We start from the raw sequence: 15682 nt of genomic DNA, 5'->3' as shown, positions 1-15682 counted from the left end.
ATGTGTTTAATTCTTCTAGCTAGGACTGGTGATAGACTTTTGATATCAATATTTATGAGTGCTATCGGTCTGTAGTTATTTGGTTTTAGTGCATCTGAGTTGGGTTTTGGTATAAGTATAGTTTTTGAGTTGTTAATATACAGGTCCTTTATGCCATACTTTTAATACATATTCATATATTTTCAATGGTATTGGGGCTATTTGTTTCTTAAAAGTCTTGTAGAATTCCGCCACATACCCATCTGGCCCTGGAGATTTACCTGGTTTCAGCTTATTTACAGCAGCAATGATTTCCTGTACATTTATAGGGGCCTTAAGATTATTTATTTGTGTTTCTTTTAGTACTGGAAATTGCAATTATTCAGTGAATTGATAGTATAGTATTTCATTGCACTGGTCTTGTGGGCCATTTATATTTTTTGATAAATCTCTTTAAAAGCCACTATAATCTCTTGATCCGTATCTAGAATTTTGTTATTGTTATTTAGTTGTTTGATTTTGGTGGGGCAAGTTTTTATGTTTATGATTCTTGCTAGCACTTTTGAAGGAGGTTGCACCCACTCTGCATACTTGTGTAGAAGTTTAATTTCAGTGAACGAGTAGTGTTGTGTTCGAATCTCATCAGTTGTGCTTGTAAGGTATTCATTGACTTTCAAGTTCTGATGAGTGTTTAGCTTGTAATTTTAACTCTATAGTTTTTAATTTTGATTCAAATGTAAATTTTTCCTTGTTTAGTTTTTTTTTATATAGAGTGACTTTTTGAATTAATATTCCCCTAATAATGGCTTTCGTCGCTTCCCATTGATTGAATAACATATGGTAGATCCATTACCTCGAAGTGATTTTAGTTTGGGTAAGGATGTCATTGATTTCCTGTAATACTTCTTTTTCCTTTAATTGGTATTTAAAGTCCAATTTGCTGATGTTAAGGATCTTTGTGTGGAACTGTCCAACTTTATTGTAATGTTTATTTTTGCATGATCTGATATTGTTCTGGGTTCACTGTTGTATGTAACCGTATTATTAAGTAAAACTTCTGAAATTAGAAATATGTCTATTCTGGGCCAGGACTTGTGATATGGGGAAAAAATAAGTGAATTTGCTGGTTAATGGACTGTTTCTACAGATTTCAAAAGGGTCAGCTAGCCTAAAATCTTCCATTATTTCAGCTATTAATGTAGGGAGTTGTACAGATTGCTTGTTTTTGTTATTTGTTCTATCTAATGCTGGATTGATTATCATATTCCAGTTGCCTCCTATGATATACAAATAGGAAAATTCTCTAGAATTTTATATATCTTATATATGTATGTTAATTGATGGAAACATGGGGGATAAAGATTTAGTTCTAAGAATGGCTTTTTAAAATTTGGTAGTTCACAAGTAAAATAACACCATCTGCCATTGGGTCATAGCTACTCTTCATTATAGTGCCATCAAGTAATTTTTTTAACTATTGTAGCAACTCCCCTAGAAGATGTGCTGTCAACAGCAGCTATAATATGTTTCACCCATTTTTTTGTATCTTTCTCCCATTGTTCTTTCAACATATGTGCTTCTTGGATGAAAGTTATCTCAGCCTTGGATTTGAAAATTAAATGCCTTATTAGATTCTTCTTTTTCTTATTTTGTAGGCCCTTCACATTCCGTGAATCTACAGAAACCATCTAGAGGTTTATTAACAGGATTTTGATTTTTGAATTAGTAGATATATATAGGGACATATGTAACTTTAAGTACTTCTTGGGATTATTGGTGCAAGTCAACAATAAGGATATGTGTGGCATCACTCCCTTTTAGTTCCCCCCTGTGCTTACCCACGCTAGCCCACTAACTCAAAAAGAGATAAATAGAACATTTACAACTATATTACAAAAAGTTCCTGTCATTCTAAGTCCCAGCAAAAAAAAAAAAAAAAAAACAACGCACATAACAGCATTATTCCAATAACTAAATACATATATACTTATCAAAAAAACATATAGTTACTAACCCTTTCTTCTTTTGAAGGTATGTAACCTGAACATTTGTAGAAAGACTTTAACTAAATATCACATAACCAAGTTTGCAAGACAACTTTATATGGTATTCCAACAAACATATCATAACTTTTCTTTTCTTGCTCACAGAACAAAAAGATGTAATTACATGAGCATATTTGAAAATGACTTGTTATAATTTGTTAGTTTCTAGTTCATGCTTCATGTTTAGCTGATTTCAAAACACAGCTCATCTTGATATACTGCAGTTCTTATTTCGTTTGGTCCATATTTACAGTGAAGATCGAATATATTTCTATTTATCCAATTGTTTTATGTGTATGAGAACTCTATACAGCTAATAACAAATATTTATTTGGTCAGACAATAGTATCTAATGTCTTTTAAAGTCTCTGTTTTTCTAAATTGGCATACTAGCAGTTTGCAGATGTATACTGAATTAAAAGATATGATATTAAAAACAAACAGAACAAAACATACCCAGCTTCATATTTTGTAAGCACTAATAACTACTAGTTGTTTGTTTCTATTACAGCATCTGCTATAGAAAATGACCAAGGAGCTTATTTATTGTTGCATTTTGTAAATATTCTGGAACACATTATATTTTAAATAAAAGTTTTAACAGTTGCACTTCAGTCCTAAGCTGGATTTACCTTCTGATCGTCATTTGCACAAATTTCTTCATTTTTTTATTGTTTATGGTACAATTCCGAGGGTTTCAGCTATGTGCAAGCTTTACTTTCATTTTCTTATGCAAAACATGGACTTTCAGAGGTGTTTTGGTCCTTAGAGGGATGACGTAGATGTCTCTATGACCTCCATTTGCTTTTTGCTTTTCCTGGTTTGTGGTTGCAAGGGATTCTGGGAGTTCGTAGTTCATTGGCAATGGTGTGGAGGTACTTCTAGGCCTAGATTTAGAACATTTAAACAGATCAAAGGAATTAAGAGCTTTAAAGGTAAATTAAGGAATTTGCCTTGTCATTTGATTCATTTTACCAGCTATACTTGTTTAAGATGGTATGGATCTTTGCATTTGATGCGTTTTTTGAAGAAAAAGTACATTTCTTCATATTAATTTGTTTGGTAGTTCTTTAAAGGCTTTAAGCAAAGCTGTTTTTGCTTCCTCATTGTTTTTTATTGCATAATTTATGCCATTGTGTTGAAATTATAGAGTCGCTGGGCATTTCATTTGAAATCGAATACTTTTGCTTACTAAATAAGTGCAGAAAGGGGATAAGACTTGTCTTAGTTGTTTAATTTGTATAGGCAGGTCCAGAGCAAAAGTTATTTTGCAACCATTCCATATGATGAATTTTCTCTTTTTTGTTATTATATAGGCATGTGCAGCATTTAGAATCCTTACATATATTTGTCTTGGGGCATCCAGAGTTTGAGATTTTCTTAACGCTCTGTGTATTCTTTCTATAAGTTCTGTTTGAGTTAGTTCTTTGTTTTCAAGAAGAGAGTCAAATATTTCTTTTGCCACAGTAGTTAGCTGCGATTGTTCATATTTTTCTGGAATGCCTCTGATCAGTACATTATTTCTTCTTGCTCATCTTCTAGATCAGTCAGTTTTTGTTGCATTTCTTTGATTGAGCTGACAGCACTGGTGGTGGCTTTCTGTACTTCTATTTTTGTCTCATTGCACAGTATTCTGGCTTCATTTTTATCTAGTCTAGACATTATTTGATCTAAGTTGTTTCCAAACGCTGTGAGTTTTGAAGAAAAAAATTGTATTCCTATTTGCAGAGGTATCAAGGCTGCTTTTAAATCATCCATGTCAAAGGATTGTTCAGTTTTTGACTTTGGGTGGTGCTTTGTAGCTTCAGCTTGTATTTTAGTAGTTTTCTGTCTCTTGGTGCTAATTTCTTTCTCAGGAGATGCAATTTTTGATATTCTTGTTTAAGATGTGTTTCCATTTATTCCAGTCTTCCTTTATTGTGTAAAACAAAGCTTGCTTCTTTTTTTCCTTTGTAGCTACCCCTTGATAATTTCAGGCCCAGCACATGTACAGCATACACTGCTTAGTCACCTCACAGATCCAAGGTATGTATTTCTTATTTTTCTTAATTCAGAGGCTGAACAAAAGGATCTCTCTATTTGAAAGATATTTAGATTGTCGTAGGTGACACCTGTCTGTAGATTTTTGCAGCAACGGTAGCCTTAGATGGGGTTAGATTCTTAGCTAGTATTTGGAGCAAGCTGCAGTATGTGCTATCTAGCTGGCAGCCATCTTAGAAAACATGTATGTACCACATCTCAAAGTAATTGCTCTAACTCCAGATCAGTGGTTTTCCTGGAACAATAACCTCTTTAATTTCTCTTACTCTTGAAGCAGAATCTAGGCATCTTGCCACCTATATGTCTAATGTTATCATCAGCTATCAGTATCTTCCAATTTCTCCTGATAATTTCACATACCAGTTGAACATCATTACTGAATGTAAGCAAGCATCTCAGCTTCCCAGTTTCACTTTTTTCTCTGGGGTTCAGTTCATCTTCCTTATTTGTTTCTCCATCCAAATGTTGTGTTTCTTAAGACACTTGTTATCCAGGACTCCTTTCTGTATTTCCCTCTTTTTATATCCACATTTGTGGAAACATTGTATCAAGCAGTCCATCTCTTCCTTGTATGTGCCCTCATTACAAAGTCTGGATGTTCTAAGAAGCTGACCTTTAATGACATGTGGATAAACACAACAAAATGTCTACGGTGATGCTTGTCCTATGTAATAAATACTTTTTCCATCAATCTTTCCTATGTATTTGAGCATTGAGATTGCCATCCATTCCATACTGTAGTGTAACATCTAGAAAACCTGTCTTTTCTCTAGAACTATGAACTTCAAATTCAAGAAAGGATGCAGTATTGCCAAGATATTCAATAAAATCAGAAAGTTGTTGTTCATTCCCTGTCCATAGGAGGAATATATTGTCCACAAATCTCCCATAGCAGGGTACATATGTCTCCCATGTATTTAGATTACTAAGGACATGGTCAGTCTCCCATTGGGTCATGACAATATTGGAGTAACTATTAGCACATGAAGTGCCCATCGTTACCCTCCCCCCTATTTTTGCCAATAATGTTCATTCCCATAGATGAAATGTTGTTCTCTACTATAATATCCAGTAACATACAAATCTGTGAAATGGTAGTAATATCAAAGATGTTCCCTTGCTTTAGGACTGATGTATGGCCATGATGCCAAAGTCATTAGGAATGACCGTAAAAAAATGTTGACGTTCATTGCTACCATCGTCAGATTCGTTTTGCCATTCAAGGACTGAAAACAGTGAAATAATCTCTGAAGAAATTGTGGAGTGTCCTTCAATACAGTTGTGGCTCTAGGGAGTGTTGATCTGTTTTACAAAAATAGATGCTGGCTCTGTTATCCAACCTCTTCCAGAAACTATAAGATGCATTAGTGGATTACGTATGTCCTTGTGGATTTTTGGCAGGTCAGAGAATGTGTTACCATCAAATAGTCATATAATCCTTCATTATTACTCTGGTCTTTAACAAATCCTAGAGAGTATCATTCACTTTATTGATCAGCTTGTTTATGTCCCATTTAGAAATTTTCATATATCTCTTATCACTCAGCATATCCAACATTCTATTGTTCTAATCAGTCCTGTCTAGAACTTATCGGCTGGTTTTATCACAGTGTCATCATTATGTTATAGTTCCTGTAAAGCATTCCTTTCATCAATATTCAGATAATAAAAGTCATTGTGACTCCTACTATTCTGAAGCAGAGATACTTCCTTCTCACAGACTCTGGTGAACATCTCTACTGCAGGATGGGGCAGGGGGTAAATGTTCTCAGCTTTTTCAAAATGTTAGTCAAATCACTTCTATCATTGTTCTTACGAAACATATTTTTCAGTAGTACATTCCTGCTGAAGTACTTAATGTTCATTACAAACTCAGTAATCATGGATAGCATAGATTATACTTAAAAGATGTTGCAATTACTTTACAACAATGAAAGATATGAACAAGTATCTTTCAATTAAATTAATTAAAAAAAATATATTTGTTTTTATATGATTCTTTGATGCAGGAGGTTATTAATCAAGAGGATGAACCTTGGCTCTAGATGATTGTCACTGTTAAAGTAACATCCTGACTCCATGTGTGGAAAAATGGGAAAAAAGGGGCTGTGGATAGATGGATGATGGATGGATGAATAGATGGATGGATGGATGGATGGATGGATTAAGCAAGAAGAATACCACTTTTAATAATAAAGAAACCCAGGGGTACCAACCATCTTTGGAATACCAAAGATTCATAAAGACATATGTGGCCCATCACTGAGACCTATTGTCACTGTACAGGGTTCGAAGACCTACCCCCTAGCGATATTTATAGATAGGTGTTTGAAGCAATGTTCAGGTTATTATGACTATATTTTAAAAGATTCATGGAGTTTTTTGACCGTGATTATTAATGACTTATGGGAAACTAATATCATTTTTAACTATTGATATGACTGATTTTTTAAAGCATACTCCAAGGGTTGCGTGTGTTTTATTCAGTTATTACCAAGCACAATTTTTTAGAGTCTAGAATTATTTATTTCCTTGTGAACCTGATGAAATTAATTTTATATAACTTTTTATTTTCTGAAGGTAATTTGTTTAGACAATGAAAGGTGTTGCCATGGGGGCTACATTTCTCCCCATATATGCTAACATTTTGAGGCTAAAGTGGGAGCAGGATTCTGTATTTAATTCCAAATACACTATTTGTTGGATAAAGATTTTTTTTTCTTGGATGATACGTGTATCCTGTGGAGAGGCACAGATTTAAAAGTGAATGAGTTTATACAACACATCAGCTTACCTAAGAAATTTTTACGATTTATATACACACATACAGAAAATGAGGTGAATTTCTTAGATGTTAAATTAATCAAACAAGAAGAGGGATTCATTTCCATTATTTACAGAAAACTCACTTTTTCAGACTCGTATTTGCATTTCAAGAGTTGTCACCCATGGAAACAGAAATGTAGTTTGGTTAAAGGGCAGCTGGTTCATTGGTCTAGCATGATATCAAATGAAGCTGTTTTTTTAGAAGATGCAGATGTTCATATTCTACAGAAAATGTTTTTACAGAGATGTTATCCTAAAGAAATGATAGACCAATTTATTTTTGAGATTAAGAAGGGAAAGCTGGATACATTTCAGTCCCTTTTTATAGGCTAAGGAAAATTTTCAGTCTTTGAGTCTACACAAGGAAAGTACTACAAATTTTGACAGGGAAATGTTATTATCTTATAGTAGTAATGTTACTGGTTTTAAAAGAAAAGTGGAAAATAACTGGGTTATTTTTAAGGCTGACCCACTTTTACTTAATGTTGTTGGTGATACACCTTATTTCGTATATAAAAGGTCTCAGAACTTGAAGAATAGATTTGAGCAGAATAGGAATTTGGATGCAAATATAATTAATATTACCATCATTAGAGCCACAAAAAAATGAAAAATATGTAACGATGAAGCTCTGCAGCATGGACATTCACAGGAATTTTTTATTTGACTTATGCTTAGATTGTGAAGGTTTTTATATTGGAGAATGGAATGCCCATTAAGAAAAAGAAAATATTAACATCTATATGATGTTGCTAAGGAAAACAAACTGAATGCCATATATAAAAATGTAAACAAATTTAAATTTGTGGGGTTAGAAAGGGTGAATTTCGATATTAGGGGTGTTGCTTGAGAATGTAAATTAGAATTCAAAGAACTATTGTGGCAGTAACATTTGTAAAGACAAAGTCAAGTATATTGTTCCCTTTAGTCAGAAATTGTGAAATTTGATCTAAGGATTTGGTGTTAACAAAATCTAAAATACACTGAATATGTTTATTGATGTTTGTGTAAGACTTACAGCTGATGGGCAGATAACTGAAGTCAAGTCACACAAATGTAGGGTGTTAGGATTAAGAGACATAGAATGCAACATATCCAATTAGCTAATATGGTCCTCAATTAACACTGAAGGGGTTCTGTAGTTAGAGATGTGGAAAACAACCTTTTAAAATTTAAGCAAGATATCTTAGGAGTTCAAAATCAGGACAATTAATTATTTGGCACAATTTACTATGAGAACAGATAAAAAGGATATATTCTGCTGCCCAGGTGGTCTGAATGAGTGACAGGTCCAATACCAGATAAAACAACAGCAAGATGTAAATACACCCACTTAGCATGGCAGAGCACAGCACGCTTAGTAACCCAAAACTCGGCATGATCCAATATGATGCAATAGCAAGATTTCCAATTAATGGTAGCATATTTTAGCTTATTAATTACAATCTGGTTATAAACTTCAGACTACAAGAAGGGATCAGGGAAGATATTTGTCAGATATCTATAAAACAGTGTTCAGGTAAGTGCAATCTACTTCTCACTTCAACATCAATTACAGTACTGGACATTTTTTACTTTAATTCTTTGAGTGTGTCTTGCATATTTTGCTTACAACTGTAGAACTTTAAATTTTTAATCCAACTTAATGTCTTTGCTCTATGATTGTGATAGAGTGTCTAGATAAAACTAGCTTATGCTTGATTCAAGTTTTCCCCTGCATACCAACCCAGCTATCCACTTTCACCACTACATGACACCTGGTAGAAAATATAGCAATTTGTTCACAGAAAATTAATATTCAGTAAATTCAAATATGCAAAGTTTATGGTTTTACAAAATGCATATCACACCTTTACAAAACATGCTTCATAATGGATGGAGACATTATGAAACATTTGTCATCAAAATCTGCAAGACTTAACACGCATCATTTGCTACCATGGCTTGTAATAACTTAGTATAAATCTCATGAAGATAGGGACTACAAACCTTTGGATTGCCTAGCTGCCATAACTGGGCTATTTGAGAAAATGTTCTCTTTGGATAACATGTATGTCTGTTTTATCATCTACAATCAAACAATACACAATATTTTACTATTTAGATATAGAGGAGTTAACAACACAGGGCCAAAAATTATGTATGCAAATACCTACAATTTCTAAAATATTACTGAAATCATATCTTTAATAGTGTTTTGGATCTCTGGAATAACTTTTATGAAATAATCTAATAATGGTGTGGTCATTAATTAGCTTCCTCTTGTTACAAGTTATTTAACAGTGAAAGTCACTAACACAAATTCAGAAAAGTTACAGTAAAGTGTACATGATGTGTCCACATCACTGTAAGTTTTTTTGTATTCAGAAACAGCCATCCCACAGTGCTTTTACATGAAGAAGTGCAGGACCATGGTGGACTGTCTCCATGGTCATGCTAGATGGTAATGAAGCATTCCTGGGAAGAGGCATAAGTTAGCACTCCTAGACACTCACGATAATGAACATGGCCAAAAGTCCATGTCTATGCATCAAGGCAGAGGTAAGTGATGGGATGTTTAGTGGCAAGACAGAGTTAGGAGGTGTGAGCATGTGTATATGAGGGGCTGCATGTGTGTGTGTGTGTGTGTGTGTGTGTGTGTGTGTGTGTGTGTGTGTGTGTGTGTGTGCATTGTGTGCAATAAATGTTAAGTGTGTGAATTAGTGAGTGTGTCTATGTGGAAGTGTGCACAAGGGTTTACTATTAAGATCTCACTGCTCCAAAGGTCAAGTCTATGTATCACCACAACCTTTCCTCAAAAGTAAGCATGCAGAATACTGACATGCAAGAACATAACACTGAAGCCAAAACCTCCTACTGCTCCAGATCCATGGAAAAGCATTAATATGGGTCTGGAAGGGGATGGGGGTAAGTTTGGACAGTTGGTAATGCCAGTATTTGACATTCTTACTGTTGACATTCAGAATTCACAAAGCTAGACTCGATATTTGGAGTGATGAGTTTTTCATGGGAAACCAAATATGTTTGTTTGTGAGTGAGTTAGTGATGTATGTTTGCATGTGGGTTCACTATTAAAGTCTCACCACTCCAAAGGTCGGGCGTACTTTTCACCACAACCTTTCCTCCTGTATACATTTTGAGGTCTTTAAAATAAGTGAGACTCAAATAAAGGGAGAAAGGAAACATAGGGAAAGCACAGAATAATCAAGTTTCATATGCTGCTCAAGCTACACAAGTCAGAAATGGAAATTTAGGAGATAATGTCACAAAAAGAAATATCTCAAAAGCAGCTATTATTTTTAAAAAAGTTGATTTGAAAGATACAGTATGAAGGGAAAACTTACATTTACAGCCATCCCTAAGAAACTGGAAGAAATAGGTTGCATAAGCTTTATGAAAACTAATATTAGCAACTGGACTGGTGTCCCACAAAAAGGCATATTAAAAGAGAAGACACATTGTGTTTATGCCCTTTAAGGAAACAGCTGAGACTAATACTTGTGAAAATGCCAACACAGACAAATGGAGATGTTACAAAAATGTTGGCAGAGGGGAAAGTTGCTAAGTTTGAGACAGTATTGTAGAAAATGAGTATCAGTTTACACCAGACAGAAACAGAACAAATTTCTTATAGTCATGAAAGAGAGTGTTGGTTATTTGGACTGAGGTTTAAAGTACTGTATCAAGTATTCAAAGGGGCTCAAAGCATTATACAGTCTGTATAGGCAATGGAAGAAATTACCCAGTGTAACCAACAACAAATAAATAAGCAGGGAAATAATGGTCCAGACGAAGAGCTATCTGCAAGCAAAAATGACACTAGAGAGGATGTTAATCAAACCTTTCCCTTTGTTCCAAAAGAAGATTTTAGAAAAATCAAAGGGTAGCAGAAGAGCTCACCAGGAGAATTACCAGAAAATTGGGGTCAAACCAGATGCTGCCAGAGATTAAGGTGCACTTGTAAATTAAGTGGAGGAACTGCAATCCATTATCTCCATGTTGTGGATGGAAGGATTGCAATATAATGGGCCATTCTGAACAATACTGCATTCACAACTATATCTTGTTCTGAGAGGATGGAGATATAACAGTATTATATATAATTGTATTTTATTGCTTTAAATTACTGTTGTCTAGCTGATAAAAAGGTAAACACAAGTGCTTATTAATACAAGTAGGGATGTCAGATGTTAACTGAAACATAAATAACTAAAGCTTTAATATGTCACTCTTGAACTATATAATGGAGTATTGTGAAGGTGGTGTGGATACATGTTAGAAGTTTCACTTGTGAGTATTATAGGCTGTAATATAAACTGGTGAACTAAAAATTAACTTTCTGTAACTTAAAACTTATAAAATCCAAAAACTCAGCTTCAGTTTTTTTGCAAAGTACAGTTTGTTAGGTTCACTTTGTAGCAAAGTACAGTTTATACAATTTATCATGTTGCAGCTGTAATGTGGGAAGATTTGAGAAGTAGTGCTGAACCAGCATTAAGTAAAGATGATGAGAAGGGGCTATACAGAACAATACTAAACTGAAGAATTAAATGAAGAGCATGCAGGCTGTTGCTTAGGATAATAAAAGAACTGATTCGTTTTTAAGTACAGGGACATTTGCTGATGTTAAAAGCTACTTTCTTCACCATACATCTTTATTAATGTGGTCAATTTCAATGTTTCTGCTCTATTCTTAACTTGTACATTTTGTAATTTGATGCTTTTTCTGACTTCTAAAAGTTTGATAATTAATATTTTATACATGAATAAAATGACTCCTGAAAGTATTATAATGAGAATTAGCATGAAACATTTAAAATACCTCCTTCCCAGCCAGAAAACAAGTTAGATAACCATGCCTATTTAGAACTATTGCTTTAGCATGTTATAGTTCAGTAACCTTTTGTATGATTTTTAGGTGACTGCAAATGACATTTTCATCATCTGGAATAAGCAATCAACACTCCATTTTGATGAGCGCACATGTACCACCCTTACAAGAAAGGTTGAGGCCAAGTGCCATTCTGTTTTACAGCACCATACTGTGCACTGCAGTCATTTCTATTGTTACTTGATTTCTTGATTCAAAAGTAGCATTACTTGCAATTTCTAGTAATTCAGACAATTTACATGACTCCCAGATGGATTTGACTGTCCCACAAGCAGTTATTCCTGTTCCAGAAATAACTCCATCACCAAGATTCATGTGTGTGCTAGTCCTTTAAATGCAGCCTTTTGTACAGCATGAAGGTTAACCCATTATGAATTCTTCTACAAGGCAAAGTCTCTGTATGTCTTATAGCTGGAATAACATGGCCTATATAACAACAACCCAACCAGTCTGTTAATAAGCAGGGATAGGCTTGATTTCCACAGATATAATAAAATTTGTGTAATGCTGCCATACCCAAACCTGAAGTGAAAGTTCATGTATTACATCCAATAAAAATGTTCCATTTTTAACATAACACATATGTCTTTTTAATAGTCATTGATAACTGCAAAGGAATTACTGAAAGGGGTACAGTTATGTTTGGCTTTTTTATTTTTACTCAAAAAGATAGTACAAAATGCTGACCCAACATCTGTACCAGTCACTGATATTGGAATTATTGGAATACCCCCATCATGTGTAGTTGGAGTATGTGACATCCCCAACAATTACTAATATTCAGCGTTTGTGCATAAGCATATAAAGCAGCAGAAAAGGTGTTGAATTTAGGATGTGAGTATGGAGTTCTTGACTCACCTTTAATCAAATGTTTGCCTTTGCTTTTTTGTCATATCCTTATCTCTGATAAGAACATGTTCAGTACTTACAGTTCTGATGGTTCTAGATGATGTACTTACAGTACTTACAGTTCTGATGGCTCTTGATGATGTTTTACAGTACTTACAGTTCTGATGGTTCTGGATGATGTACTTACAGCTGTTGATGAAAGGAACACTTTCAGTAGAAGGATCACAAGTATTTCCAATCATTGTTGCAATGATAAGTCCAAATTGAGCAAGTTAGGGCTGAAGGGATTCTCAAGAAACTACTGACACAGATGGTAAATTGTTCATCTGTTGTCCATATAAAATCAATTTCCAAACATGCTCCATTTTAAAGTTACTGTTGTTTGCAATTCCACAAGTGATACTTGATAATTTGATACACTGTTCAGTTCATTGTTCATGAAAGATGATATATATGAATCAATAATTCTCAATTCTGATTGTAAAAACACTGTCATTGTTGAAGAAAGTGAAAAAGAATCACTAAGTCTTATTTCTGACCAAGATAACATTATTGAATCAAAGGATTTAGCTTCCAGGGATGATCATGATGGTGTTGTTGAAGAGTCTTAACCTTTCAGATCTGGATGAAATGGTGTCCCTGTTTTTTCTTCTGGTATGATGTGTGATTGGCTCAGTGGTGTCAAAAAGGGTGGCATTGGTGGCATCTCTTCTACACTCATCATGAGGGAGTGCATTCTTGACATGCAATACATGGATTCAAGTGGAAAGTCTTTCACATCTGGTAATGATAAGGGACACTACATAAGATCCTTTCCATTATTGGCACAAGGCATTTCATCTTAAAAAAGATTGGAAAAATACTACATTACTTGGTCGCAGGTCATGAATTTCAGGAGGGATAAATTCCTAGTAGTACTCTCAGCACTTTGTATGCTAAACATGACTAAAGGCAAAGCCTCTGGCCACTTAAGGCTAGTTTCCTCACACAGTTTTGCTAATTTTACCTTAATCTTTTGGTTTGTTCTTCCAGCAATCCCTGATGGTCTGTGTGGACAATGGTATTATATTTTTATGTTTAATATCTTAGTAATCTGCTCTATCATATGGATAGTAAAATGTGTTCCCTAATTAGATTGGATGCAACAAGGTACATCAAATCTAGGTATTAACTCAAAAAGCAACTTCTTAGCTACTGTCATGCATCATTTTTAGCATAAGGGTATGCGTCTATTCATCCAGAAAAAAAAAATCAACAATTACAAGAACATATTCAAATGTCTACAGTTGCAAGAGCTCAATAAAGTCCCACTGGCCACACCAAATGGTCCCCATGTCTTTTTTATTGACTATGTGGGCAATGGTAAGCAACTGTACACTTTTTGATTCATTATACTCTGACAGATTGTACAGCTATTTGCCAAATGCTGAGTGAATTTAAAAATGTGATGGGCATACCAATCATTGCAGCTTTTTTATTAATGCATTTTTCCCCAAATGAAAAGGCAAATGGTAAGATTTAACCACGTGAGTTAGAAAGTTTTATGGGGCTATCAACTGCTCATTCAGGTGGCACCACAGTACATCTGGAAAACAGCTGCAGCCATCGCAGATCCACCACACTGTTTCAGAATCATCAATATGTTCTTGAAAGGATAATACTTCCTATAAAGAAACAGGTGTGCTAGTTTCTCAGAGTTGCTGCAAAAATGAACCTTAAACAGGATAAGACAATGCAGCTTGTCTGGCCTCTTTATCTGCAAAACAGTGACTGTTCTTGCTGAAGTTAAATACCTTTTTTCTCTCCAAAGTGTCTCAAAATCTTTGAAGATGTACATGTTTCTGTGCTTGTTTTAATAGGGTATGGGGTTGTTCTGGTGGATTGTTTGTTTTTTTGTATGAGAGTTTTCATTAAAACAAGTGTCTTGTAAAATGTAATATAGGTTCAACTGGAGATGACAAGAAACAACTGTATAAAAGAACACCCTGCCAAACATTATTGGGTGCGTGTAACACAAAAGCTGGAAAGAGACATTTTAAGAAGCTGTCATATATAATAGATGGGAATAGCAACTTCTTCTCATACTGGCTACACCAAACATATTATTTTGGAAAGTGAATGGCCTCACAGGTATATACAAAAAGGAAAGAGCATTGAATAATATTAAGAAATGTTAAATGAAAATAGTAATGTTACAGGAGACACATCTGAAAAGAAATGAGCATGTGAATTTGATAAAGAAAGGGTATCAGGAGGAATATTTCACAAAGTATCAGGGACAAAGGAAAAATGGAGTACTTTTTAATTGCTAGAGGAGTTCCAATAGTGAAAGAAGAGGGAAAAAAAGATAATAATGGCAGATTTGTAGTACTAAGGGGCTAATAGTAAGACAGGAAGATTACACTGACGTGTATTTATATTCCACCTAAAACTGCTATAATGGAGCTGAAGAAAATTTTGGGAGAAATAATTAGCTTTCAGCAAGAAATATTACTTATAGGTGGGGAGTGGAATTTGATTTGCACCAATGAGGATGTTTCTGGGGGACCTAGAAGAGAGCATAAAACAAAAAAAGGTCGATTTCTGCAGAAATCTATGAAAATTTTGGTATGGAAGAAAGGAATTCAGTAGCAGGAACTCATAGAGAATTTACGTATTAGTTTCCAAGGTAAAATAATTGGGCTAGACTAGACAGAAATTATATTTCACAAGAACACGTGCACTTCATTGAAAGCTTCTAAACAAGTATTTCAGATCATACACCAATAACAACTACGATAAAAATGTAGAATAATGAAGTAAAAATGAGAACCTGGTGCTTTCCCACTTACCTGTTAAAAAGAGAGGTATTTAAGGAATGGGAAGTATGGTAGTGGAAATTATTTGAGAATTTTTACAAAAGATAGAACTTTCTTGAGAAGATAGAGCTTGTGAGTGGGATAAAATGAAAGTAGAGTTTAAGAATAGAGTAGAAATAAAAGAAAAAGAGATATGTTAAGAAGTAACAGGAATTATTTAGAGGTACTGACAATTGTTACAGTATAGAAGAATA

Source organism: Protopterus annectens, chromosome 17.part0 (genome assembly GCF_019279795.1).
Source record: "Protopterus annectens isolate FY-2018-M chromosome 17.part0, PAN1.0, whole genome shotgun sequence".
NCBI classification, from domain to species: Eukaryota; Metazoa; Chordata; order Ceratodontiformes; family Protopteridae; genus Protopterus; species Protopterus annectens.
Note: the sequence above shows the minus strand (reverse complement) of the source record.